This window comes from Apteryx mantelli, chromosome 1, assembly GCF_036417845.1.
Source record: "Apteryx mantelli isolate bAptMan1 chromosome 1, bAptMan1.hap1, whole genome shotgun sequence".
NCBI classification, from domain to species: domain Eukaryota; kingdom Metazoa; phylum Chordata; class Aves; order Apterygiformes; family Apterygidae; genus Apteryx; species Apteryx mantelli.
The window spans coordinates 119,051,929-119,078,178 of NC_089978.1; the positions used below are offsets into that span (position 1 = coordinate 119,051,929).

Genomic DNA, 26,250 nt, shown 5'->3' on the forward strand with positions numbered 1-26,250 from the left:
CGAGGACTGACAAAGTCTTTACCACCCTAGTGCTCAACTCCCAGGATGCTCTTTGCTTTGTAGGGTGTTCATGTGCACAGGCTCATTCATACTAGTCCAGTTTCCTGATTGCTATGACCTGTGTTCAATATTGGTGCTTCATTAAACTTATTTTAAAACTAACATGAACTGGGTTTAACCTCCTATCCCTTCCCCCCCCCCCTTTTTTTTTTTTTTTTTTACACAAAAGTACTGTAAGTGAAATTAACCCATATAGGAAAACTTGTTATTATTTACCCGATCAAGTGACTGACTAGTCCTAATTAGGAAGCTGGACTTCTCTGCATCATACACACGTGAATGGGATAGGAGAGAAAAAACACTACTGCCTCCGTATTGTCCCACAGTCACCATTAAGGACATCTCTCTAAACACAAAATCAAGAGTTAAAAAAAAAATTACCACAAATAAAAATTGTTGAGGGACTCCAGCACACATAGGTCTCAGAAGGCCTTAAACTCAGGTGTCATTCAATCCTTCAACTTATCTTCTTATGGAAAGAGATAACAGCAGCAGGTAAGCTTTAAAGCACAGTGACAGGCAAAACAGCCTTGGATAGACCAGTGCGAGAAGTCAGCTGAGGATCCTGACTGAGGGCATTCCTCATAAATGCTGTCTTCTCTTAAAAATACTCTCCCATGACATTGAAACAAGCAGACACTGTTCTGCATGTGTCTCTGGCTGTAGACCCGCATACTGTGCGCTGCACTAATCCAATCTAGAGGTGACAAAGGCATGACTAATGTAGCAAGGGCTGCATATTTGTGCTTAAGATTAACAGTGACAGCTCAGCTTCTCTTTCTTCCAAGGTTACTAAAGACCCTTTGACATTAAATGAAGGCATAGGTGATTAGCACCTCCAGAAGAGAAGAGGGCAAAAGGGAAAGACAGGGGCATAGGAGCTCCTCAGTAAATCTGTTCAAAGTCAGTACCCCATGGCTGCAAAGCACAGATGACCCCCCTCCTCACAGCAGTCTCAAAAGCAGGCAACAATTTCAGTTTTACAAGACGTTGCAAGGAGGGCAGGGGAACAGGTTGCAGGAAAGAAAAGGGACAACCTATAGGAATTTTACAGTTTTATACTTTACAAACGAGAACATTCATGACTGCCAAGAAGAATGAGGTTTCTTGTAAGGCAGGCACACAAAGAAAGCACGGCATTGTCAGAGGATATGAACTTACTGCAGAGCATCTCGTGCCCACAGGTAAGGGAGAGTACATACAAGAGCAGATACTCCAAGGGTGAGTGAACTGCTATTCTAGGTGACCTGGGAGGCTCATTATCTAGCAAAGAGTGAATTCATGGTTCTGCTTTTTGTCCTGCAGCAGTCAACAGCAAAAGTATCCCTAGCTGCTAAACAAGGTGTTCTTTGCTGTGCTTGAGGGATTAACATTGCATGTAACTGTAGCAGAAGGCACAGAGGTACAGACACTGATCTTGGCAAGAGGGGAGCTCCAACAGAGAAATGAAGAGCTTTTACAAATATTTGGTTCTTGCAGTGCCCTGTGTTAGGGCCACATACCTCCCTCCCTTCTTCCCAGAGTAATCAAAGTCCAGCTTTCATGATACATAAGAGCTTCACACTGTAGATTTATTGGGAGCATTTATTTTCCATGACACCTAGTATATTTCAGTGTTAATATAAGGTGACATGCTCTTAATGAACTCACTTGAATCCCATTTAACTGTAAAAACAGATGGAGCAGAACAGAACAGTGTACATACCAGTGACAAGAACCAACAGAACATTGACAATTTAGTATTTGAGAGTATCACAGAGACCACCAAAGATGTTTATTTAGTAAGGACTCAATAACTGGCTCTGTATCATAAACAGCAATGCTGGACATCAAACCTGTCTGAGCACAAGATTAATTGCTTAAATGCAAAACTCTTTTATAGACTTACCAGACCACCAGATGAAATCGCAAGAAACTGTTTTACGAAACAAAAGATCATGGAGTCTCTGTAAGGAGGCCAGCACACAAACACACAGGATAGGACTCATTCCTCAGGCTCATTAGACAGGTGACAGGACTGTCAGGGAGCAGAGGTGCTTTTGCTGAGCTGGGCCAGAAACACCCAAAAAGTAGGGCAACCACAGAGTCTTGGTGGCCATTTATCAAACATTTGACTAAAGGATTCTCTAGTGAATGCATGAAAAGCTTCACCAGGAACACAAGCAAAGTCTGGCTCAAGGCAAAATAATAAACTGGGGTCTGTCATATTAACACAGAGGCAAGATGGTCTAGAAACAGCCTATGCAATTTTAGGCTAGTGCTTGTTCTCTAGTGATCAACAGCTGTGCTCATCCTTGCAGTACCTAAATTAATTTGTCCCATCACCTAGATGCACCATGTCATTGCTGTCATTAAATCAAATCTTTTCAAAGAGGAGGGCAGGAAATGGAAATGACCAAATAGATGGGTTGCTAAGTCAATCCAAGTACTTTAAATAGCAACTGGTCATTTTTAGGGTAACCAAGAAAGCAAGGCAGCAAAACCAAGCAGGATCTACTGAACAGGTGGTCTGTTTAAACTCTCAGCAAGCTACACAGCTCCTCAAGAAAGAGGAGCTGGTGAGTATTTCCCTCTTGTGCTAGGGATGTTACTATTGATGGGAAAAATCTCTTAGGAGCAGGATTTATACCTATGTATCATTTATGAAAGGAAGAACATGACTTAAGTTATCTGTGGAGTCACCCACAAGGTTGAGAAGGTATTCTCATTGCAAAGAGAACACATTTCTACTTCAACACTCTTACACATGGTGCTTCCTCCAGCCTGCCCTAGACAGCTTTCTCTAATATGAAAACATGTTCTCTTAGCAGCCCAGAGAAGGAAGCTGACTATGTCTGCCATCCAAAGGAAAATGCAATGTGACATGCAGTAGGAAACCAGTTAAATCCAAAAAAGTAAGAGCTGAAGAATGAGTAAATTGGCTCAGACTAAGCACTCTGAGTCACTGCATCAGAAAGAGTGAGAACACCCAGTCCAGCTTCTCAACCAAGGCAGTCACAGGAGGCTTAAGGACAACTTAGCTGATGCCTTTCATCCCAAAAGCATCTCAATAGAACTTTCCAAACAAAAGGTTGCTTCATTTGCCAACTAAACATTGCCATGCCTGGAAAGGAAATACAGCAGCCCTTTCAAATTCACAACAGTTTATGACGAGAAAAAAATACTGCAGCCAACTTTGCAAATGGTGGTAATGATTTTCCCTCCCTGAACTTCATTTATTTTCAGTCTAGGAACCACTTTGCCACAGCACTGTGTAAATGAGGGGGTTGAGCAGGGACAGCCCTTCCTGTGCCACACTGAAGAATCAGGAATGGATTCCCTGCCAGGGAAGCCGTGCACTCTGCCTCCTATTCCTAGCAAAATGCCAAAGCTACCACTTCTGTACTGCACTGCTTAACTACAGTGTTTGTGATGCATGAAGCCATTTTAAAGAATGGAGACAGAAAAAAGGATCTGATTTTTGCATCTTTTTTGATCAACCAAGGAGACATATCCACACAAATCCTCTTCCCCATTTTGAAAGAGAGCAGATCAGGACCCCACTGGGAGGCATTCAGTGACTTTTTCCAGCCAGCAGACAGGTGAAGGGACAGACAGCATTCCACATTTTCACAGGCTCTTCTCTAGGGAATTATCATTAGGCAGTTCCAAATCAAGAATGTCATATGTGACTACCTGAGAGAAAAAGAAAAAGCTATATCAAACATGCCTACAATATGCAAAAACTCCTCAATATTACTACTACAAAATATAATTTTGTTTTTTATATAATGTGATTTTTCCTAGAAGTGGCACACTTGCACAAACAGCATGTTGCTTTGAGATTCCCCCCCCTTTTAAATGCAACCAATTAAATTTCCTTTCCCACATTGTGTGCGTGTATGTATACTATACATACATGTATATTTTATATAAAAATATATGAAAGAGGAAGAAACAGCAAGATTAAGCAGATTAAAAGGAATTTCCTTAAGAAGTACCAGAAATTCAGCTAACTATTGAAATTCCTTTGCTGGTTTTAAAAAGAAAAAAAAAAACACTAGTTAAGTGAGATTTCTTACCATCCCTGCATAACATGCACCAGCACCGTATTCTTCTCCCCAGTGCAGACAAACACACAGTAGGAGCTGGGATCTATCCTAAATAAAGTGACAGGCTCTCACTACTCTTTCCAAATTACAAAATTCAGATTGCCTTAATCAGCAGAAGCAATCTGTACCTCACAACCAGACTGCCCGCACAGGGAAAAAACGAGGTCCGTTGAAAGAGCCCAATTTGATTCCTTGTATCTAAACTGTAATCATCATACTAGCGCTGAAGTATTTGAAGCACACTGGGCTCCATACCCTACAAACCAACAGCACTGTTAAACCTCCCCAATTACAATATTCTACCTAAACAGCTACTAGCAGATTTTTATGGCTTGAAAGATCCGCAGCGTATCATCTCAAGGTATCAGTGAAGAGCAAATGAAAGTTCATGAGAGAGACATTTACATTGTTCTTTCCCAGGTGGCTGGGGTTCTTTTTTTAGATAATGCAGAGCTCTTATCAAAAGGAATTAGCCTGGGTGTAATTGCTTAAAACCCATTATCTCCATTAGGATGAAGAAACGCATACTGCATCTTAAGCGAAGCCTCAGAAATGCTATCGAACCACAATCCTTCTGGATTGCTCTAATCTCCATGCCATCTAAGATATCTCAGAAAGGCCAGGTCTCTAGCACTGGGTGAAAAAGCGAATACCCCTCCAGTAGAACTCCATCAACACCACGTGGATTAAGATCCACGTGAAAGCATTAAAACAACATCTTTTGAGCACAATAATGGCCTGCTGTTCTGTCTTCCCACTCACACCCCTCCAAGAAAAGGCATTTCAAATACACCTAAGCAAACCACAAGGCTTTCACTAGGACACAATTCCCAGACATGCTATGGTGCAGCTTCCCATTTGCAAGAGTCATTCTGTACCACTTTGTGTTAGGCGTTTGCCACCTTAGCTGGCTAGTTACCTAGACTCTTTCATCCATGAAGAGAAGTTTGAGAGCTTCTCTCCAACTGCTGTCTACAGTCAGAGCCTAGGGAAGCAAGCCAGCTAAGCTCAGTCAAAAAAGTGACTAGATTCCACCATGCCCTCCCCATTTAAAAAAAACAAAACAAACAAACAAAAAAAAACCACCACACAACAACACCACACACACACAGCAGAACACAAAATCACAAAATCAGTACAAGGGGCCAGATGAACATCTGGTATGCCAGGTCTGATCTGGCACACCACAAGTGTCCAAATGTTACTGTGGACAAACACATAGTAATTGGCAGGTTCAAGATCTGGAAACAGCAGCTGGAAGACCTTGTTATCTAAAAAACCAAGGATGGTAAGAGAACACTACTTCACCATACCAAGTACACTAGATCTGACTGACTTAGTTTGATCACTGGCCACAAAGGTCTGTTTTGGAAAACCTTCACTAAATTGTCTCACAAGAAGGAAGGCTGCCTTCTCCTGCCATGACTCCCTGTTAAAACAACTGCAACAGGCAGAACTGCCTCCTTTGCTGCATGCTCAGAGGACCTCTGGGCTATGAGAAGTGAAGTATCTTACTCCCTCCCCCAACAGCTCCACCTTTTTGAAAAGCATCCCATGAGCACCTCTTTCACCTGAGCAGACGACCCATTTTTCTCTAGAAGCCAAAGTGAGCTACAAGAATTTGCCATAACTGCTTCTGTGACTACTCCTGCTACAACCCAAGGAGAAGAGGACAGTAAACTAAAGTGGAAGCTCGTAAGGCAGAAGAGAGGCTGCATATGCAGTACCAAATAAACACAGCTTAAAACACTATCACTGGCTGCTGACACCCAAAATCCTTCAGTGCAGGGCTGCTTCCCAGTCACAGGAATAGGTATGCCACAGGAAGATAGAGTAAAGTAGAGGTAGCTTACTGCAGGTAGCAGGGAGAGAAGAAACATACCACCTTTGCTGCACAAAGCAGAAGGCTAGCTCAAACTGAGCAGCCCTCAGTGCTGTGGCACCACAGATTTGTTGTCCAAACAGAACAAGTGTCCAGCAGGCTGTGATAATACTAAAGATTGTGTTTTAGATTCCTCTGGATGTCAAACACAATTCTTTATCATATGTGATCTCCACTTCCTTTCCCTACCACTGACTAACAGCTAAAGATAAAAGGCTGTACATAAAAAAACTATTTGTAATAAGTCTCCAAAATGCAGCTGGGAGCAAAGGGGGAAAGGCTGGGGGGGGGGGGGGAATGAAATGCAAGAGCCAACACGCTGCTTCTTCCTGGGTCTCACCTGAAAGACCTGCCCCTGCTAATGTTCTTCACTTATTTTCCTCCAAATATTCTTATGGAACTCCATTTTTACCCTACTCTGCCAAAACAGTCTGTTTAGGTTACTTGGCAACATCTGACTGAAGAAGTCCAGGGACTCTAAAATTGATATTTAGACAGCCACATAAGACAGGTAATTTTCTGTTGTTCTGCCTCAGAAGCAATTTGTGTTCCAAGAGGAGAGGTTCAATATGTTCCATTCTAAGAAAAAGAAGTTGACAAAGCATTAAAACAGCCCACAATTCACAAAGCTGAAGAGCTAGCACAGTTGGAAGCAAGGCTGAAAAAATTCACAGAAATGCTTGTTCAGAAATCTCTCCCTATTCCTGTTGCAGGGAGGAAGGGCACAGGGAAAAAAATATATATATAATACTAATTCCAACTCGAGAGGAATACATAATTTTACCAACATTACAAAAAGTCCTCAAACTGGAATACACATAATTAAAATGAGTGCTGTTGTTCTGTAACATCATTTACTTGCAGTTATTTGTTATCTTAGATCTTTCCCCAAGCAGTTGGAACTGTGCAGAGCGGTCCAAATGCATTTGCTCTGCACTGTAATTTCCTCTGGGCAGAGACTATTTTCTTTGTTCTGTGTGGAATGGAGCACACCTCTAGTATTAAACTGAGCTTTCTTTGGATTAAATTTGAGAAAACAATCAGACTAGAAGAGACCATTTCTATATCTGTACTAAGTAAAATTCATACACTAAGATAAAACCCAAGACAAGATCATGATACATTTTTCAACCAGCATGATTTTAAACAGGACAGCACCTAGTAGAGATGAGAAAGTAACTTTAGCCATAAAGGTAGGAAAAATTAATTTTTGTTTAAAGGCTTAAGAAATGTCTATATAGCAATATCCACATGCCTCATAGATTTGTAGTTTCACCAAAAAAATTCATTAAAAAAAAAAAATCTTAGAACACTCCTCCCTCCTCCTCTCCCAAAAAGGAATTTCCATTATTATTCTCCCCTTTTCTTCCCAGGGCAAAAGATACTCATTTTTTTTGTTGTTGTGAAATAATCATTCATTTTCAAATTTATCTTTAATGATAGGTAATATCCAAAACCACTCAGTCATTTGAAATATAGGAAATGCTTGATACAATATAAAGCCTTTCACTTTGTATTGGTGATTAAAAACACACACACAAGCTACTATTTACCTGCTCAAATTTCACAGTTCTGGTCCGTGCCAAGCCCCCATCCAAACCAGACAAAGTCTTGTCTAAATCCAATTTAGGTTTAAACTGATTGGCAGACATGACCCGCAAACAAATGCCACACTTTCTTAATCCGGACATGATTAATCTTACCCCCAAATTGCTCTTTGAAGATCACCTCAAACCTCAGTAGATACAGACTAATTTCCTAGCAACCTTTCCATTGGAGGAGAGAAGTCATCACATAGGCTTTAAAACCAGTAACAGAGCCAAGCCCCATTACAGGAGACAGCAGCCACAACACTGACAGCCTAACATACATCAGGCTCTTAGGCTCTCTGATCAGTGTGGGATCCTAAAGGGCAGCTTTGCTCTGTTTGCAGCAAGGCTGCTGGAACTGCTGCACAAGGCAACATATGGCACCAAACCACCTTGGTTCCAAGCTTGACAATAGATTTGCAGCCACTGGAGTGAGGGATCTCAGTGTTTATAGAGTAATCCTTTTTGTCTCTAATTTAAATATCTAATGGTCCATCTTCAGCATAAATAAACTCCAAACAAGAGGCCACATTAAAAACCCCAACAACAAATGCACACAGAATGGGTTTTATGGCATGGCGAGGAGTGCCTCTACCTTGTCAGCACGTGCCATTAAGCGCAGTAGCACAGCTGTTGGCCACTATTTTGCTGCAGAAGACATACCCAGGTTAACTGACTTGGCCTAACTCATGCAGTAGAAGAGCAGCAGTTAGGAATAGACTGTAGGCATTCCTGGATTCAAGCTTATTGCTCATTTATTTCACTGTATCACAGTTTCCTCACATAAAGATGAATAAAGAAAGATGTACAACTAGGCAAATGAGACATAAGCAAACGCATGGAAAACAGCTTCTGTCCTAACAACTGGTGCCCCTGCAACTCAGGAGCTCGAAGGCCTTCATTTGGGCACCTGCACCATCACTGCACCCATGAAGCGGCAGATTGCTTTCTGCAACCTGGAAAATCAGAGACCAATGTTTTCCAACCCCTTCTCTCAAAACCCATAGATGCAATTAGCACTCAAAAGCCAATTTCAGGTGCTGCAGAGCAACACTGTTTAGTATGCTAATATCTACAGAGTCTGCATGTCAGGAGCACAGATATTTTTCTCCTAGGCAAGAAGGAATTGCACACATGTGCGCACACACAGAGTATGATTTAAGACACACCAGGGCTCTTCCTTCTTTTATATTAGATTTACATAACCAATTCTGTAATTGAGAACAGGAGTGCAAGATATCTACAGTAATAGCTCAGTAGTAACAAGGACTATTTGCTATGATACTGACAATGAGAAAACCTCTTGCCCCAGAAAAGATATTTAATCTCATCTCTGGCATAAAAAAAACCTGGACACATAAGGTTACACCCTTGCAAAGAAGAGAGGGGTGGGTGGGGGTGTGTAAAGGGTGAGGGGAGTGTTCAGGGAAGAATAGAAGAGGTCAGGCACATAAAACAGCATCTAGAAGATGCGCTGGGATTCAGGTCAAAGTTTTTAGGGAGGTTTGGGCAATCCCAGCATGGAACATCGAATAAAGTCAACTACAGATGTGTCTGCAAAATAACTGGCTTTAAACCAGCTATGCCACAGCACTCTTCCATTAGCTGCAATGGGTTTACAAACAAAAATCAACAGGGACAGATACAAGTCCCAGAGACACAGAAAAAAAGCTCCACACAAACAACATTCAAAACAATCAGGTTACTTGCATTACAGCTACTGAAAATTGAGAACAAGATATTTGATCAGTAGGCAGATCTCAAGATAGCCTGCTTATTTATTTCACGGGTGTTTAAAGAGCAAAAAAAGCTAATACCCCATCATGTGTGAATTTGTAAGACTGGTGCAACTGCCTACTTTAGCCACAGTCCAAAAGGAGAGGCTGCGGAGGGCAAACAAGTTGATGCTGAGGCTCCAGGAACCACAGCACTCAAGTTTTGGGGGGTTACCTTGGACTGGCTCTGGTGCCATAGGTCAAAGACCCAAGAGAAACTGAAGCACTACAGGTATGCTCCTAGAGTGAATATTTTGGTTCTGTTTCATCCAAAAGAAATCCTAACCGCACACTCCAAGGCTGCTTCTCAGTAAAAAGCAATATGTAGAAAGTGGAACAGTGAAGAGATTCACCTCAAAAATTCAATCCTGACCATGACAAAAATGGTACTGAAGATGCACCCTGACTGCTCATAAACGATACTTGAAGGGCTGTTCAGATTTAACTCCAGAACTTTAGGTCAGAAAGGTATTTCTACCTTAGATCACAAATATGAATTAAGCCATGTACACATGCATGCCTGGGATAAAAAAATCCAACCACTCTCCACAGTGATGGCTAACTCCGCTCAAAAAATTCCACAGCCAAAATTTTCAAAAAATGTGCAAGTGGAAAATCTGCTAGCAATCACTGTCTACTAGGGCTTGAAGGCAAATTAACTGTGTAATTAACTATCTCTGTCCCGAATTATACCTCTAGAAGGCTGCTTTGACACTTGAAAGGAAACTGCATTGTATGAAGCTGCTATTTAACTTAGACTGCATAGAAAGAAGAGATGTTCTGGATGGCGGGTGCGTGCATGTGGACAACATGCAAGAGATTCAGAAGAGCTGCAGAGTGCTGAACTGCCTCAGGTGAAACTCACACGTGGTACAGTTTTGCCCCCAATTACCCCAGTCCTAGAGAGAAACAAAAACACCTTTGTACTTGCCCCTTGGTGTGGGGGGAACATTCCACTCATGACCAGTTTGCTAGTTCAAGATACAAAAATGGCTCAATTTTTAAGAAAACCTTGAGCACCAGCTTTCCTGGGAGTCAAGTCTTTGTAAGGTTTCAGGTTCACAGCCTCAAACTCTCCATCACCTCTGAAAGTCTTGCCCTGTATTCAGTGCAGGTACTCCACTATCTCCAATAACAGAATAGCAAGGATCATCAAATCAGTACTTGCCTGAAGTCGTCCTGCAGTCTTCTCATATTCCCCATCACAAATTGAAAGTCTTCTCTCTCCTTACAGATTATATGGCAAAAAGTTTTCATCACTACTTGTTTTGATTAACCTGCAGCATTTGCAGTAGTATCTACTTTCTTCTACAGCCAAATTGGAATAACCTGCCTTGTATACACAGTAACACACAGCACTACTGAATGTTAGATACATTTAAGCTTATGGGGAGAATTTTATGCTATTAGACATTTGAGAAAATCCATGCGTGGTCATGTGATAAAAGACTGCATCATAATACATTAGTGCTTGGAGTCTTAGTAAAGTTTGGCACTCAGCCATTAACTACCAATTTTCAGATAAGCATGTTTAAATATGCATCTTAAAAGTGGGAAGAACAGGAAACATTTTAAGAAAAGTATCTCAGTATTATTGACTCTGCTGCTGCTTTTGTTGGCATGCTGTGCACCGGAAGGTCAACACCATAGGTGATAAGAGAAAGTTAACATGCAGTCAAAGATTAACTGATATGCACCATCATCCACAACATTTCAGAAAATGAAACTTCAGAGGTAGCAAAATGCAATGCCTGTAAGTCAGCAGACAAACTCTTGGAGGAAAAATCCAAGGTTAAACATGAAGATACCACTTCTAACTTAGGAAGTCTCCAAACTACAGATAGTCATGACAGTATGCACCAGGAAAGTAACATGATGTGCTTACTCATTCCCTAGGTATCCAGTCTTGGTCACTGTCAGAGACAGGACACAAGGCTGAATGGATCTTTGGTCCCACCCAGCATGACCCTTCCCACTCTCCAACTCTAGCAGCTTGGAAGAAGTACCCTTTGCCCACTCCTGCTCCTCAGTTGCATCCAGCCTGGTTGACTCAGCTGTGCCCAGGAGTGAGAGGAGAGGCAAGAAAAGAAGTGAAGTAACAGAATTTTCAAATAATTCTTAAAATCAGAAGACAGGGAGCCTTTTTGGACACAGTTCAGGAGAGAAAAGTAGGTAAAGAACCAACACGAAATTAAAGCAGCAACAGGAGGAGGATCTTCAAACAAACAAACAAAAAAACCACTTAAGCCCAGAGGGAAACAGCTTGTTTTTCTGCTCCAGTCTCCTTGCAGAGCTGTTCTAGGTTACACTAGTTTGTAAGACATCCCACATGCAAAAGAAGTAGCTGTTTGGGTAAAACTTGAATATCCTGAAGTTACTCATTAACTAACACTTATAATCAGCCTACACTGAAACAGACAGCAGATTGTATTCACCTTAGGCATCCTCACACTTGCTACACTGAGAACAGTTATGACCCAGAGCATGCTTTATGACAAAGCAAGAGACTACAGCCAAACTGCATCCCAGCACAGGAGTCTGAAAACGGCTAGCATGCTCTGAACTGATGCATCTACTCAGTGTAAGAACTAAAGACAACATTGGCAAGTTCTAAGTACCAGCCACAGACAGCTGCATCAAGCAACATGGCAGTGTGGACTCTTCAGGTTTCAGAAGTCTTACACCAGTCACTGTGCATTTACACAAAGGAATAATTTTAACATCCATTGACAAGAAATGATGTCTGGTGCAAGTGCAGCAGCTGTCTAACAGCATACAATAACATTATAGAGCAGCATAAGAACAGGAAGTCAAAGCTACAGTATCCAACTTAGAAAGCCAGCGGCATCAAAATTCAGCTGCAAAACTGCAGAAAAACTTGGCCACATATACTAGAAATAGCAATCCACACTTTTAAACAGCTTGAGAAGTAGTAGTATTCTCTAAGTATCTCTAAGCATCTTTGAGATTCAAGATAAGAAACTGGCTCCCTGAACTGCCACTTTACTTGCAAATGGCGCTCAGGTAACAAAGGAGATGCACTCAACACAAGAAGAGCTGAGATTCCCCAGAGGTACCTTTGATTAGGTGCAGAAGGTAGCAGCATAAGACATTACTGTCAGATGTGCAGAGCAAGTCCTGACCCCTTTATCAGAATATATTCTGGAAGCCATGCCAAGTTAAGGAGTCCTATTCATCCAGCCTTAGTACCAAAGACAGCACAAATTAACATGTGTTTTAGAATGCACATACAAAACACTGACCCATACACAGAAAAATAGGAAGAAAGTGGTAGAGATGTGAAAAAACATTTGTACAACACCAGCCTATACCCAAGAGATGCCCATTTGTCACTTATACCTTGAACTTGCAAACTGAACTGAAAGCCTATTCTCACAAACATTAACAAAAAAGAGGATAAGCAAGAAAGGCACTGAATGCTGTTCAGGACAAGGAAATTCCCCTTGCTTTCACATCTCATGATAACATCTGAAAGGATAACATTTCTTGAAGAAGTCAAAGTTTTATATCTAAGCCCCAGTGGGCAAAAGAGAAGGTGTTATACCATCACTAACTCTCAGAACAAGATGCAGAATACATGCAGTCAGACTTCTCGATGTATGGTTTAAATATAGAAGATCCTCCTCCCAACTCTGCATCTAGGCCATGTCCATTGTCAGCAAGACACAAACATTCAAGAACCATAAAAGTCCACACATAAATGCACCAAAAATATTTTTTATTTTTCATCTCTTCATTGTTTGTAATTCCTACTTTAAAGCTTCAAAATAAAATCCCTACTCCCTGCTCACATAACTTTTTATTCTAGTGTATCACAAAATTAACTGATTTTAGCTTTCTTGTTGGTACAGCATAGTCATAAATCACTAACAACAGTATCTTAAAATAAAGTTTGTTACTAGAGTGCAATCAGAATTATTACTGTTATATGAAAGTAACAAAGTATCTAATAGGCACTTCTGCTGCTTGTGAAGACCTCAATAGAAGGGGGTACAAGAAATTATGGAGCTTAGTTAACTAGGTGAGTTTCTTCCTCACCTCCTCATCCCCACCTCCCCACTTTTGCAGAAAGAGGAATAGGTTTTTAGAGATTAACGATCTGAAGGGCATTTCCCAGGAGCTTAAATGAGCTAAAATACAACATCAAATTAAGACTTTTCAAAGTATTCAAGCAGAAGAACACCAGCCTCACATAATGCAGTGCAAGAGAAGCTTGCAAATGCCTTCACCATTTGTAGTTTTATAGCTAAGCCTACCAAGAACCAGAAAGTAGGGTACAAAGCATGCAATTTGTTCAGGTTTTGCCTTTCTCCAGACAAAACACAGATTATTTCAAGATCTTCGTCCCTTTCACAAGGGATAAGCAAGCCTTGTATAAGCAATTGCTAGAAAGTCTTAAAATAAAGTACAGACTAGGAATCCTGTCTGTCCTCAATGGAAAACAAGCACCTTTTCCCTCAATCATAAAAGGAGATCTGCTTTGCTGAAGAGAGCAGGTTTAAAAATAATAATAATAATAATAATAATAATAATAATAAGTTAAACACTTCAGTAATTATCTTCCTCTGGCAGTTTTGGTTAAAGTATTTGTATTTTGCTTGCCTGCCCCATTCACACCACTGTATTTTCGATGCAGTTCAATGCAAGAAATTCACTTCCCATTCATCACAGATAGTTGCTTAGTACAGTCATTAAGATCTCCCAGATCCTATTGAAAAAAATCTCTCTACTGATGAAAAGAACCACCCTCATTAAGCCGCCCGGCAAATGTATTCTTTCCTTCTAATCATTATGGGAGTTTACAATTCTAATAAAGCTGTACTCATACCACATTTTTCAGATGACAAAATCTCTGGAAAAAGAAAGCTCCCAGGCATAGTGCTGTAAAACATCAAAAAAACCCTCCTTATTCCTAGCTGATAAACTCTTTGAGAAAGGGTTTGTGCAGAGTCGACTGGTAGGGAAGAGTCACAGGCGTGACCAGGCAACTCGTTGCCACTGAAACAACCAACCTGTAAGCCACAGACCTCCTTCTGAGATCATAATCAGAACCCTCTTTTCTACAGGGAAGAGGTATTTTAGTCCAAATTCAGAGTGAAATCCACCCAAAACAGATCTATTGTAAGCCAGGGCTCTAAGTTATCTGTAGAGAGTCTGAAACAATAGCAGAGGTGAAGTGGCCTCCCTGAATATCAACACTGAAAGCAAATGATAACAACTTTAGCATTATTGTGGACTGTTTCAACATTCACAGACTTCTATGGAAATGTGAAACAATTAGATGTTGTTGAATTGCAGGCATTGCAAATATCAAAGATATTAAGACCATGAAACAGTATGGGAGTTACTGGAAATATCCTACAAGAAAAGTTAACTTGAAGTTCCATCACTTCTGCCCATAAAGGGGAAGAGAAAAGGACAGATTTCCTCAGCCTAACTTCACAGGCTTCTGCCAAGCCTGGATGTCATTCAGTTACATGTCTGTCCCCATTTCCTCTTTAAAGGTCAGAAAATCTCAAAGGACAAGGGGAAGAAACCACTAACACATTCTAGGTAGTTTGTCTCAACATAAAAAAAATAACTTGTACAACAAACAGAATTCAAAGGTATTAAGTAGAAAAGAAAAATCCAGAAATGGACACTAGGATTTTTATATGCCTATCTCCATAAATTCAAAGAATACTCTGCCAGCTATTTCATTTTTAGAGCTTGCTTGCTTTTAAACTCTAGTTTTATTATTACTTGAGACTTCCGAAAGGAGCTTCTATGCAATGCATAATTCAGCAAGTATGCGGCAGAAACCATCATCAGAATTATAACTTCAAGTTACAGAATAACTCCATAATCTAGTAGCAGTATTTATGTAACCACAGTGGTCTAAGGCAAAGTTCTTAAGAAAAGAGAGCTCTCATTAGACCAGCTGATAAAGCTAGAAGAGATGGCATACAGGCCCTTCTGAAACACAAGCAATAAGGAACTTCTGTATAATTTCACATACAGAGTTATACGTTTGCTATCATCCTCTGTCAAGAAGCTCAAATCAGCAGAGTCCCACAGCCTCTCACAGCTCTCCCCTATCAGAAGAATACACCCCAATGCTTCTGCCCATAGCGACTCTCCTGCAGAACAAAACACGCAAGATCTGACAAAACCCTTGCCAGTATTCACACTTCTGATGCTGTGGAGAAAATTGTTTAGCTAACAGCAATGGACTCAAATGCAGGAAGAAAAAGGAAGATAAAAAGATTATGATTTCACAAATGGATGTTCTAAAAGAGGGCAAGAAAAAGATTCCACTCTCCTTAAATTCCCACAAAAAAGAAATATCATCGCCAGATAAGCAGAATTCTCTCTAAATAATTGCTATTCAAGTTTCTCAGCAGGCATTCGCAGCCCTTTATCTACTTCAATACAAAGAATGCATGCCATCTTTTACAGGAGAAAAGACACACACATACACCATCTGAGTACAGCCAGACCAGCTAGGAGACGTTCTCAGGCCACTGCTGAAACACAACCACAGATCCCAGTAAGCTCCCACTGAACATCCAAGCTACACTGAACATTTGAACCTGTCATCTCCAAGGAATGCAACAGCAGAACAAAAATACAGTTAGCCACATTTGCTCCATTTTACACACCCTTAGAGAGCAAGTGTCCAAATCCAAAATAACTTAAGTTTACCTCAACAGAAGACATCATCATAGGCACAGCTGAATTGGGTTACATACTACTGCCTCCAAGGAGATACTCCAGGTCTCTGTTCCAAATAGTGTAAAGCATAAACGCAATACTCAGAAGCAACTTGTATATCAAGTTGCTACAGAGAGCTCACAGGTGGGCACAGGTAAGGCTTGCGAGGGGTTTAAAGGCCTTGCCAGAAAGGAACAATCACCAGGTTATTTCTTGTCATGAGCTGATGGCATACATCCAGAAATCCAGGGAGGGGAGGGCATTAATTACCACAAGTTAAAAGTCTCCTTGGCTGTATCTATTGAAAACAATTGTCAATTCGTGAGCCTTTCAAATTTATAATGCATGTAAAAATTATAATGCATGCAGAGGGAAGCGGTGATGTTAAACAGCAATGAGAAGCACTCACATAACCTTGAAGGCCAGAGTCCTTTGTTCACCTGCTCAAACAAAACAGGCAGGAGCAGGGCAAACGTCCCCTCAATGGCCTCTGCCTGCACACATCAGCCACAGTTGACCAGGGCTACCTCAGCCAGAAGCAAGGTACCTAAGCTCGCTCAGCCTGTGGTCAGAGAGCAAGCCCTTGACCAGAATGCCCCTCAGTACCTGCCACTAGCCTGCTTAGCCCTGCAGATATATGTCCACTCAGAACTGAAGCAAAACCAGGAATCCACTTCACACAGCCTCAGCAAAAGGCAGCCACCAGGCTAAATTCATACCAGCACACTAAGAACAGAAACTTCTAGCTTCACATAGCCTCAGAGAGTTTGTTAATCTGTCCTCCACCACTAACTCATAACATGGGGTCTCAGACCAGGGAATCTTTCTTCTCCAATAACAAGCACAAGACCTCAAGCCCAAAGCTGTCCGTTACATTATGACAGCTTGAGAGTTTGACACCTGAGCAGGGAGGTGGGTAGAAGCAATACCTAACCTACAACAACCAGTCTTTTCAACAGGCCTTCAATACATATAATGCACGCAGATCCTAAGCAAAGATGCAAGACAGTGCTTGTCCTATCCACCCAGTATGTCTCATTACCAGGTTTGCTAGGAGCTCATGCCCCCACCTCCTCAATATCCAGGTACTCCAGCCCTATTTTTCCTTTTACTCCCCTTCCCACACCCCACAAGGTCAAAAAAGACCATATGCCATCAGACTAAGATAACAAAAAAAAAATTAACATAAAGTAAACTGTAACAAAGCTCTTCATCACATACACCATTCACAGAACCAGCAGCTTGGGCCCTTGTCTCCTCCCTGCCAAAACCTCCAAGCATCCCCTCACCCGTATTCCATGCACATCCTGCTCTTCAAGGCTCACGCTGTGGCTCCATAACTAACTGTCTCCCTAGCAAACAGCTTCTCTGAACACACTTTTTCAGCCCTAAATGCCAATCACAATGTCTCATGTCAGCAGTCTCTTCTGAAGAGGAAACCTCAACTGCAGGGCTTTAGTTCCAAGAACTGTCTGTTTACTTAAGACAGTCACTTGACCAAAGTCCCACTTTAGACTGCAAGCAAGTTCCTACAGCAACAAGACAATCCTGACACCAGAGGATTACTGCTGACCCTGAACTGTCACTCATGTCAGAACAGCGTTCATACTTGACCTTAGCCAAACCCGCATACATGAAGAGAGTGCTTGTCCCTATGCAATGACATCAGAAGCATGATGAAAAAAGAAAATACAGAAGCCAGCAGGTTACTCAGATGGCATATGCACATTCCAGGAAAGCACTATAAGGGGACTAGCTTCATTGTTCTAGACACAAATCATTTAAGAAAGCAAGAAAAGGGCCCACTTCACAAGTGTGGGCATGGAGGTGCCTGTCTTGGCACTTGCCCTGCATCCGTCTGCAGTTATTAGCCTTTGTCAGATGCATGAAGAGCAAAGTGCCTCTCTACAGCCGCGGGGGGGGGGGAGGGGGGGGGGGAATCTCTCTCCCTACATACAAACCTCTCTCTACATGACAAACCACACTGCTCACACCAAGAAGGTGGTCAGGGAGAAATATTTTAAATCACCTTTAACAGCTCCTTTCTAAGTAGCTTTGGCCTATCTCAGTTGATCCTTACAGGTTTACTAGGCAGACACAGTCTGAAACACACACTCACTGTAGCTTGCTGGTCATGAACAGGAACTAGGACACCAACTGAAGTCCCATTTGTTCTTCTGCTACTTTGGAAGACCCTCCCCCGCCCAGTAACTCTATTCACAGTACTGCAGTCTCCCCCTCCCTTTCAGGCTCAAAAGGCAGACACCAGCACCAATTCAGATGCCACAGCACACCCTGCAGCCACAGGCATCCTGCTTCAGTCCTTATTTTAAACTCTGCAGGAGTCCAGGATTAGATATTCCATTTACCTGCCAGTGGTGAGCAGGAAACTTTGCTCAATAAACAAGGATATTTCAAGATTTGCTTGCAGAGCTTGAGGAAACTTGTATCTTTTGCCAATGCTGTTTTCTGGTGGTAACTGTCCCAACACCACCATCTCACTACAGACACACCTCAACTCACTCTTAATTTTAAATAAGCTATTCCCCCCACACACTCTTTCTTTCTGGGGACTTTCTCCTCTTCCAATACTCTCTCCTCACTGTCGTTCCCCCCCTTCTGACATCAGCCACGCTTCTGTGCCCATTGACTCCTGGCTACATTTCTCCAACCTTTTTACAAACCTAGGCTTGTCAGCAGCTTTGAAACTATTGACTGGTGTCTATCAATACAGTTGCCAGCAACCAGGGCTTAGTCAATAGCTTTAATGTCTGTTCAACCCTGCTTTGAGACAGAAATGAGGAACCAAGGTTTACCTTGCTACCTCTCACTTCCAGATAATCACAGAGGGATTTGGTCCCCTATAAGCTGTCATGCTCTTTATTTTCTCATAAAGAGCTGTTCTAAGGCTCACCTCTTAGAACACACCTCTTCTTGACAGAGACTCATATGAAAGTACAGATGAAGCCTGCTCCAAGCACATAAGCTCTCTAAGCCAGAAGGTACAGCATGCCTTGTCTAGAACTAAACCCAGAGGTCAAAGAGAAACAAGGTTCATACAATAGACTTAAGACTCTGTGTTAATTTAAAACTCCATATGAACTGAATATAAACAAGCACACTCTACACCTAACATAAGGCTCTTTACATATACAAAAATCCCATCCATTGGCACCACCTCCACATACACAGTTATGTCACTGGGCTTCAGTATTTAAAACATAACACTTCTTTTGGGAAAAGGGGAGGTTGAACATCTGGGTTCATATGGGTGGTGCTCTGAAAGCACTAAATAGCTTGTGGCAATGGGAAAATACAAGAGAAGATGCATCTCCTGTCCTACCCTCTAGCACTCTGAGTAGGATTGGAGCATACAGGGAAAGACTAGCACCTCACTGCCTATTCTAACAGTTTTCACTGGCAAATAATTGCCTATTTTGCACTTAAGTATTACAAATAAATGATTATATACACATTTCTGGAACAAAAACAGTATTGAAACTTAAGTGATTATCATTAACATTGAGAAACACCACACAAATCATATGAACTCAGAGTTTTTCTCAAAAAGCATTGTCTGGTACCCTGAAAGTTTAGAAAGTATCCTGTATTAGTACAGCATCTGTTTCATATTTAGAAGCTATTCTTTTTTAAATATAGGGGTCAAGCTGCTTTTAAAGCAGCTACTGGCAATTCTCTTTTGCATGGCAGATTTAATGGCAAATTCCACTGCCACAGGACTCACTGGATAATAATGAAGGGTAGTGTGTCAATAGATAAAACCGAACACACCAATAAGAAACTGGCAGAGGTCCCCACGGATGCCTCTCCTGCAACAATCATTTTAATGTGTGTAGGAGAACAATGCTGATACAGCCTGCTCAAAGATTCCCCACAGCCACACTGCATCAAAGACTGAAACACAATGGTAAATCTCTGCAGTTGGAGCAAACAGTGGAGCATGCACAAAAACAAAGTCCATTACATTGGTAATGATTCTTTTAAGACTGGCAAACCTAAGCAGGGCTAGCTTTTGTCAAAACTAAACTCTTGCATGACTCCCAGTGATGGCTCCACCAAACTCAATTTTTTTAATGGCTACTGATATGGCAAGAAGAGTGACTCAAAAAGCATGAATGCATGCAAATTGAGTCATGAAGCACACATTAAGCAGCATAGCTGAACCACATCTTTAAGAAGGCTAGCAGAGGCAAGCCCAGACTAATCAAGTGTATTAAAGAGAAAGAGTAGCATAAGTTCTCTACTTCCTTGAGAGAAACTGTTGCAGCAGGAGTTTTACAGCCAGCATGAAGTAAAGGACAAAGGGGGACGTTTGGGAAAAAGTCTGGGAGAAGAACTGAAGCCAGAGAACAGAAGTTAAGAACTGCACATAACGTTTACATTGACTTTAACAAAAGCCATGTATTAGAAAGATGATATTTGCTTTGTGTGCCATAAGCAGCAGACACAATCGGTGATTCACAGAGGCAAAAAAAAACAAAATAAAAGAATCCAACGTGAACTTGACAACACATTTATGGAAGTCAAACTGGAATAAAAAGAAGGCTGTCCCCCACCCAATCCGAACTATAGTCCTTTGACACCTTTAAAGCAACTACAGAGCATGCTTGCTCGCTCTCTCTCTCGGGACCTGAGCCTAATTCCCTACCAAGCATTTACAAACTGATACTCTTCCAAGTTTTGTAATGTGGCCAAATTTGGACTTTTTCATTAAGAACAGCAAAAGCCACATTCTTGACAAAGTTGTCTCCAGCCAAATTTCCAGCCCTTGCTCTAAAGCATGGAGATGCTAGAACTTCTTAGCTTAGCAGCTGCAGTATTATTATTCTTTCAAAAGCAGGGAAGGAGAACTGGCCAGAACATTTGAAAAAACAAATGCTTCTTCTCCCTACTCCCCCTTCCTCCCCAAAGCACAATGGTTGGAAATTTTCAAGCTTTTTTGTTCCTCCCCCCCCCCCCCCCAAAAAAAAGCACCAATCTAGGGTGGACAACCAGTCCAGAAGATTTCAGCTTAAACGGCTAAAGTTTGGCAGAGTAATAAACAATTTACAAGGCAGCCCTCATAACAAAGAATCAAGCAGACAAAGTACAGGCATTGCTGGCAGCTCTGCCCATCAGCAGCTGTGACAGCTTGTCATAGAGCTCGTGTCTTTAGTTAGTTCTTGTTTCTGAAGTTCACAATTCAATTGCTTCCAAAGAGCATTCTCAGATCCTTTAAAAGGAGTAGCACACTGGCCAGGACTCAATCTCTTACTATGCTCACTTTTTTCCCCACAACTCAGCTAACACTTTGGTTCTTTTAGAGCATCCATGCAGACACCATCTGATCATGGAAATTATCACCAGTTAGCTACTTCAGCTTCTTTCAGTTCTTCTTGATACTTCTGCAGCAGTATTTTACCATTGCTGCACAAGACAGACAAATGCTTCTTCAAGCTGTTTCTTCAGGCCCAGCCACATTAGAATTTTTCTGCAATTTGCTTCATCTCATGTTATGAAAAGGAGCATCTACTGCAACACTCTACCACAAATTTTAAGCAGCTAGATGACAATCATATTGATTCAAATGTACCAGCATTCCCATATAGCTTTGTAAGTTTAAGAGACTCAAGAAATAAAGATATTTAGCAACATTGTTCTCCTTCTAGCTACATCACTTTTAACATCAACTATGGCATTCTCAACATGAGGAAATACTCTGAACATGAGGAAAAACTTTTTCACTGTGAGGGTGACAGAGCACTGGAACAGGTTGCCCAGAGAGGTTGTGGAGTCTCCTTCTCTGGAGATATTCAAAACGCGCCTGGATGCAATCCTGTGCAATGTGCTCTAGGTGATCCTGCTTGAGCAGGGGGGTTGGACTAGATGATCTCCAGAGGTCCCTTCCAACCTCAGTGATTCTGTGATTCTGACTGAGTTTACAATTGTTTCCATTGGGTACCCAATTTTGAAATCTCTTCTAACTCCAGAAAAAAGTCTATCCTTTTTTTCTTGTCTCAGATTTAAAAGAAATCAATTATGCTTTTTAAATATGAAAGTCTAAGCTGAAATGAATAAGCCAGTTTCTGATATGAAACTTCAAAAACTAAAAGACTTCTTTAAGTGTCTTGCAACTCGTAACAGTAATACAGAAAGACATTATTCAAGACTTTTGGAATCTGTACAGCTATTTTCCAGATCATCCTATCACAAGAGCAATTTGGTCTGAAACTGATCACTTATTTCATACCTTTCGAACTCACCTGCAAAACTCAGTGCATCAGATGTTTTAAAAGTTTAGCTCATTATTTTTAAAGCACTTCTCAGCAGACATTCAAGCCTTGGAAGAAAGTTACAATTTCAAGGCTTCATTAAAAAAAACAAAAAAACAAAAAACACACACACACACATCTGGCCAATTGGAGACCTTAGTATCTTGTTGACAGAAGCTTATTCCTTCTTTAGGGGAGAAGGTTAACACCCAGACCAACCTGCTTATGTTACAGCCTCTCCCTCTCTTGTTCAACCGAGTTCTGGGGTATCTTTTTCAGGTTAGGTACTAGGGTCATACAGGAAACAGCTTATTATTCTTGGACAGAGATCAAAACATTTGTCCCTAGACAACTACAGGTCTTTAGTCAACAGACAGGTTGTTAAAGCTCTCTGTTAAATAGCTGCTAGAAAACACACCTTAACAGAAACACATTTTTCCCATGCAGAGCGAAAGGATTATCAGCTTATCAGAAGATAGCCACACAATAACACACATCTCAAGCAACACTGAAAAGTTCTTTTTTTTCCTCCCCTCCAGACACAAAAGTACTTTCAACAACCGCAGGTCTCTAAACAATAAGTTCCATCACATATTAGTGCAAATGTTGTAAGAAAACAGAACCTCTAATAGGACAGGCCTTGGAGGCAACTGCGACATCTCCAGTAAAAGTCAAAGGCCAAATATTAAAAGGATATTTTTCTTTGGATTATAATACATATACTGACTTTATACTCCATCTAATACCTTTCTTCCGAGATTACTAGAGACCTTGATAAACACCAGTATAACCCTTACATTGACCTTGCTAGCTTTAGTAATGTTTTCCTCAAGTCCTTTCCAACTTAACTTTCAGGTGGTTGATTTCTATACATTTCAGAAAGACTTCTCATTTTCAGATAATCTGTCCTTTTCCTTTCCTCCTAAAATACAATATTTCACACACAAAAATGCATCACTGAAAGTCATCTGAAAACAGATAACTGAAATGTTCACTTTCTAGATGTATCTTATTCAGTATGTAACTTCTCCACTAAGACAAGATCCAGATCTGTTTTGCAGGTTAGTGATTGACATGGATTATGGAGAGCAAAACCTGAGCAGAGTTAAAAAAATAAAAATAAAGAAATGTCCCAAAAACCACACAGTCCCATAGACTTATTAGATGTGAAAGCTGGAATCTCAGATGTCCCTGTTGTTCTTCTGGTTTGAGGGGTTTTTTTAAAGTACTCTTCTAATCAAGCATGTGACTGCATTTTTGAATGACCCCTACTGCTTACTTCAAATCTTGTTCAGGCAGGTTTATACCTCAGTTCAGGGACTGAAGCCAAATACAACAGAGGCTGCCGAAAGAGCGCAAGCTGTTGCTATGTTGAAGTGTAGCAATCAAGAAACCTGGAGAACAAGGACAAGGAATTTCAGAAAAAGCACCTGTGCTGGCCACATCCAAAGAGTAGTTCTGAACAGGAACCTACAAAGATGCAAAAGAGCCAGAAAGGGTGACTAAGCTATCTTTCACCAACCAGAAATAACACAAGATGCAAAGGGAAAACCACTCCCTATAACTCTCTCTCTTTGAGTCTCACATCTTCCTAGAGCCTACACCCTACAAAAATACAACAGCATGGCAAAACCACATGGAAAATGCTTCCTCCTTGGGAATAACACTTGCCTTCCAGTGCTTTACCAGCCCATTTCCAACATTCAGTACATGCTTTTACTACCTTAGCAGTCAGCAGCTGCTAAGATCAGGACAGGCTTGTTGGTATTTCCCCTCTGGGAGCTTTTTTAAGTACCTCTAAAGCTACAGAGATGCACAGGCCTAGTTGTCTGCTGCTTCTCCAAGTACTAGTGAGAACATGAGTCTGCTTTCTTCCAAGAGAAGGAAGGCAAAGGCCACCAGCAATAGCAGTAATGAGCTCCCTGGCAGATGTCCAGACACCAGTAAAGGAAACAGGAAGCAGATTCCACTTAACACACCTTGAAAGCTACCTGGGCACTCATCCTTATACCATCTCCCTGCCTTACACCTTAAGGCTCTAATTTCCTAATGCTTTCACGTTAACTGCAAATGCAGAGAAAGAATAAAGTGCACGTTTCCTTGAAGTTCAAGATTGCAATAACTTATACTAATGACCAAAAGCTTTCTATTACAAAGCCTGAAATAAACCTCGATTCGAATGACTAATTGTTGTAGCTTCTGAGGAAAAACAAAAAAAAGACCTAAAACCAAAGAATTTCAGATACAAGAGACAGGAAATAATCCTATTCATCTATACACACAGCTTCTGGGGATCTGGAATGCTGGAGTGGGCTGTCATATGGACAGAGGGTGTTACACAGGGCCAAGTGGTAATAAGAAAAAGATCACATCTGGGAACACATAATCAGAGCTTTTCCCCCGGGATCTGCTGAGTGTCTGTTCTCCTCAAGTCCCATAGCACTTAAACAAAAGCCAGCTTCTTCTCAGTTATGTTTAAATTCTTATCTTGAATCTCAAACAAGAAGAGGGGGGAAAAAAAAATTCAGTTGCCACAAAGCTTACTGTTTTCCTTGAGCCCGGATAATCACCAGATAGCTGCTTTGTTTTTTCAAACTCTTGTCCGAGGAAGGATATTTTGGTTTTCAGAGCATTTCACAAGTTGATGATGTAGATGTGATTTCATTGTGCAGTCAATCTAAAACAGGCAACGGTAGTGCAAAATTCCCTCATGCTGCCCTCCATCATCATGATCTAACCACACCAGAGGAGGGAAGAAAAGAGACGCTAGATATCAAGCCTTAAACCCAGACTCTACAATCTTCTTACCACATGACTGGCACTAACAGATCTCTTTGGTAACAACTATACTGGATCGAGGAGAAAGGATGAGAAAACATTCACTGACAAGCACTTTAGGCATTTGTATCTTTTGCCAGGTTATTTTGTGAATATCTGAACAAAGCAATTAAGCATAAGTACACACAAGGGATGAACTTTTCAATGCTTCAACTCCTTTCTCCACCTTGCTTACACAAAATTCCTCAACACTTACCATGCATCAGTTAACAAAAAAAAAAAAAAAAAAAAACTGTCTCTCTGTTAAAGAGCTGCTAGAAAATGCACCTTAACAGAAGCACGTTTTTCCCCATCCAGAGTGAAAGAAAGACGACCTTATCAGAAGACAGTCACTGAACAACACAATCTCAAGCAATACTGAAAAGTTCCTCCTGCCTGACACAAAAACACTTAACTTTAACAACACAATTTGATTTTAAAAAATCCCCAAGAAGCAACTCAGAACATTCAGACAAACTGTACCACAAACAGCGGCCTAATATCTGTATATGCACATTTTAAGTTCTTATAATTCTTTCATCTGGAAAGAAGATGAAAACACTTTCCTGTTGCACCTAAAGTGCTCAAGGTCATGCAGCAAAAAGTAAAAGTTAGTATCAGCGAGTCCTGATTTTCAGCATGTCCTTCTAAAACCATTCTTTTGAAAAATTTTATTCCCTTTCTGTTTCTAAACAAACTCTAAAGGTGTTCTCTCCAGTTCTTCACTTTTCTCCCAGCTGGCAAAATGCCTAAATTGTGAAGAGAAATGAGATGACTAACCTCAAATGCAAGTAAGAGAGAGCACAGCAGACACCTTGTGTGGCAGGATCTTGACTTTTGCATAGACATCCCCCTGCCCAATTTCCTCACTGCCTCTAAGCAGACTCAGGAAATAGACTGGTACAAGCCCAGATCTGGGAAGCTGACTTTTCAACTGTAACTATCTGCGCTGCAGACCTGTCTATGAAAGATTCAACAGTCAAAGCATGAGGAAAAGTGGTCTGGCAGAGTTTAAAGAAAAATTAGCCATAGCAATATCAGAATTATAAG

General features: G+C 41.1%; 1 protein-coding gene across 1 annotated transcript in view; it reads right to left on the reverse strand.

Annotated features, from left to right (window-relative positions):
• The window catches only part of PTGFRN (prostaglandin F2 receptor inhibitor), a 69,768-nt gene that overhangs the window by 42,017 nt on the left and 1,501 nt on the right, over positions 1-26,250 (reverse strand). The gene's annotated exons all lie outside the window — the stretch shown is intronic.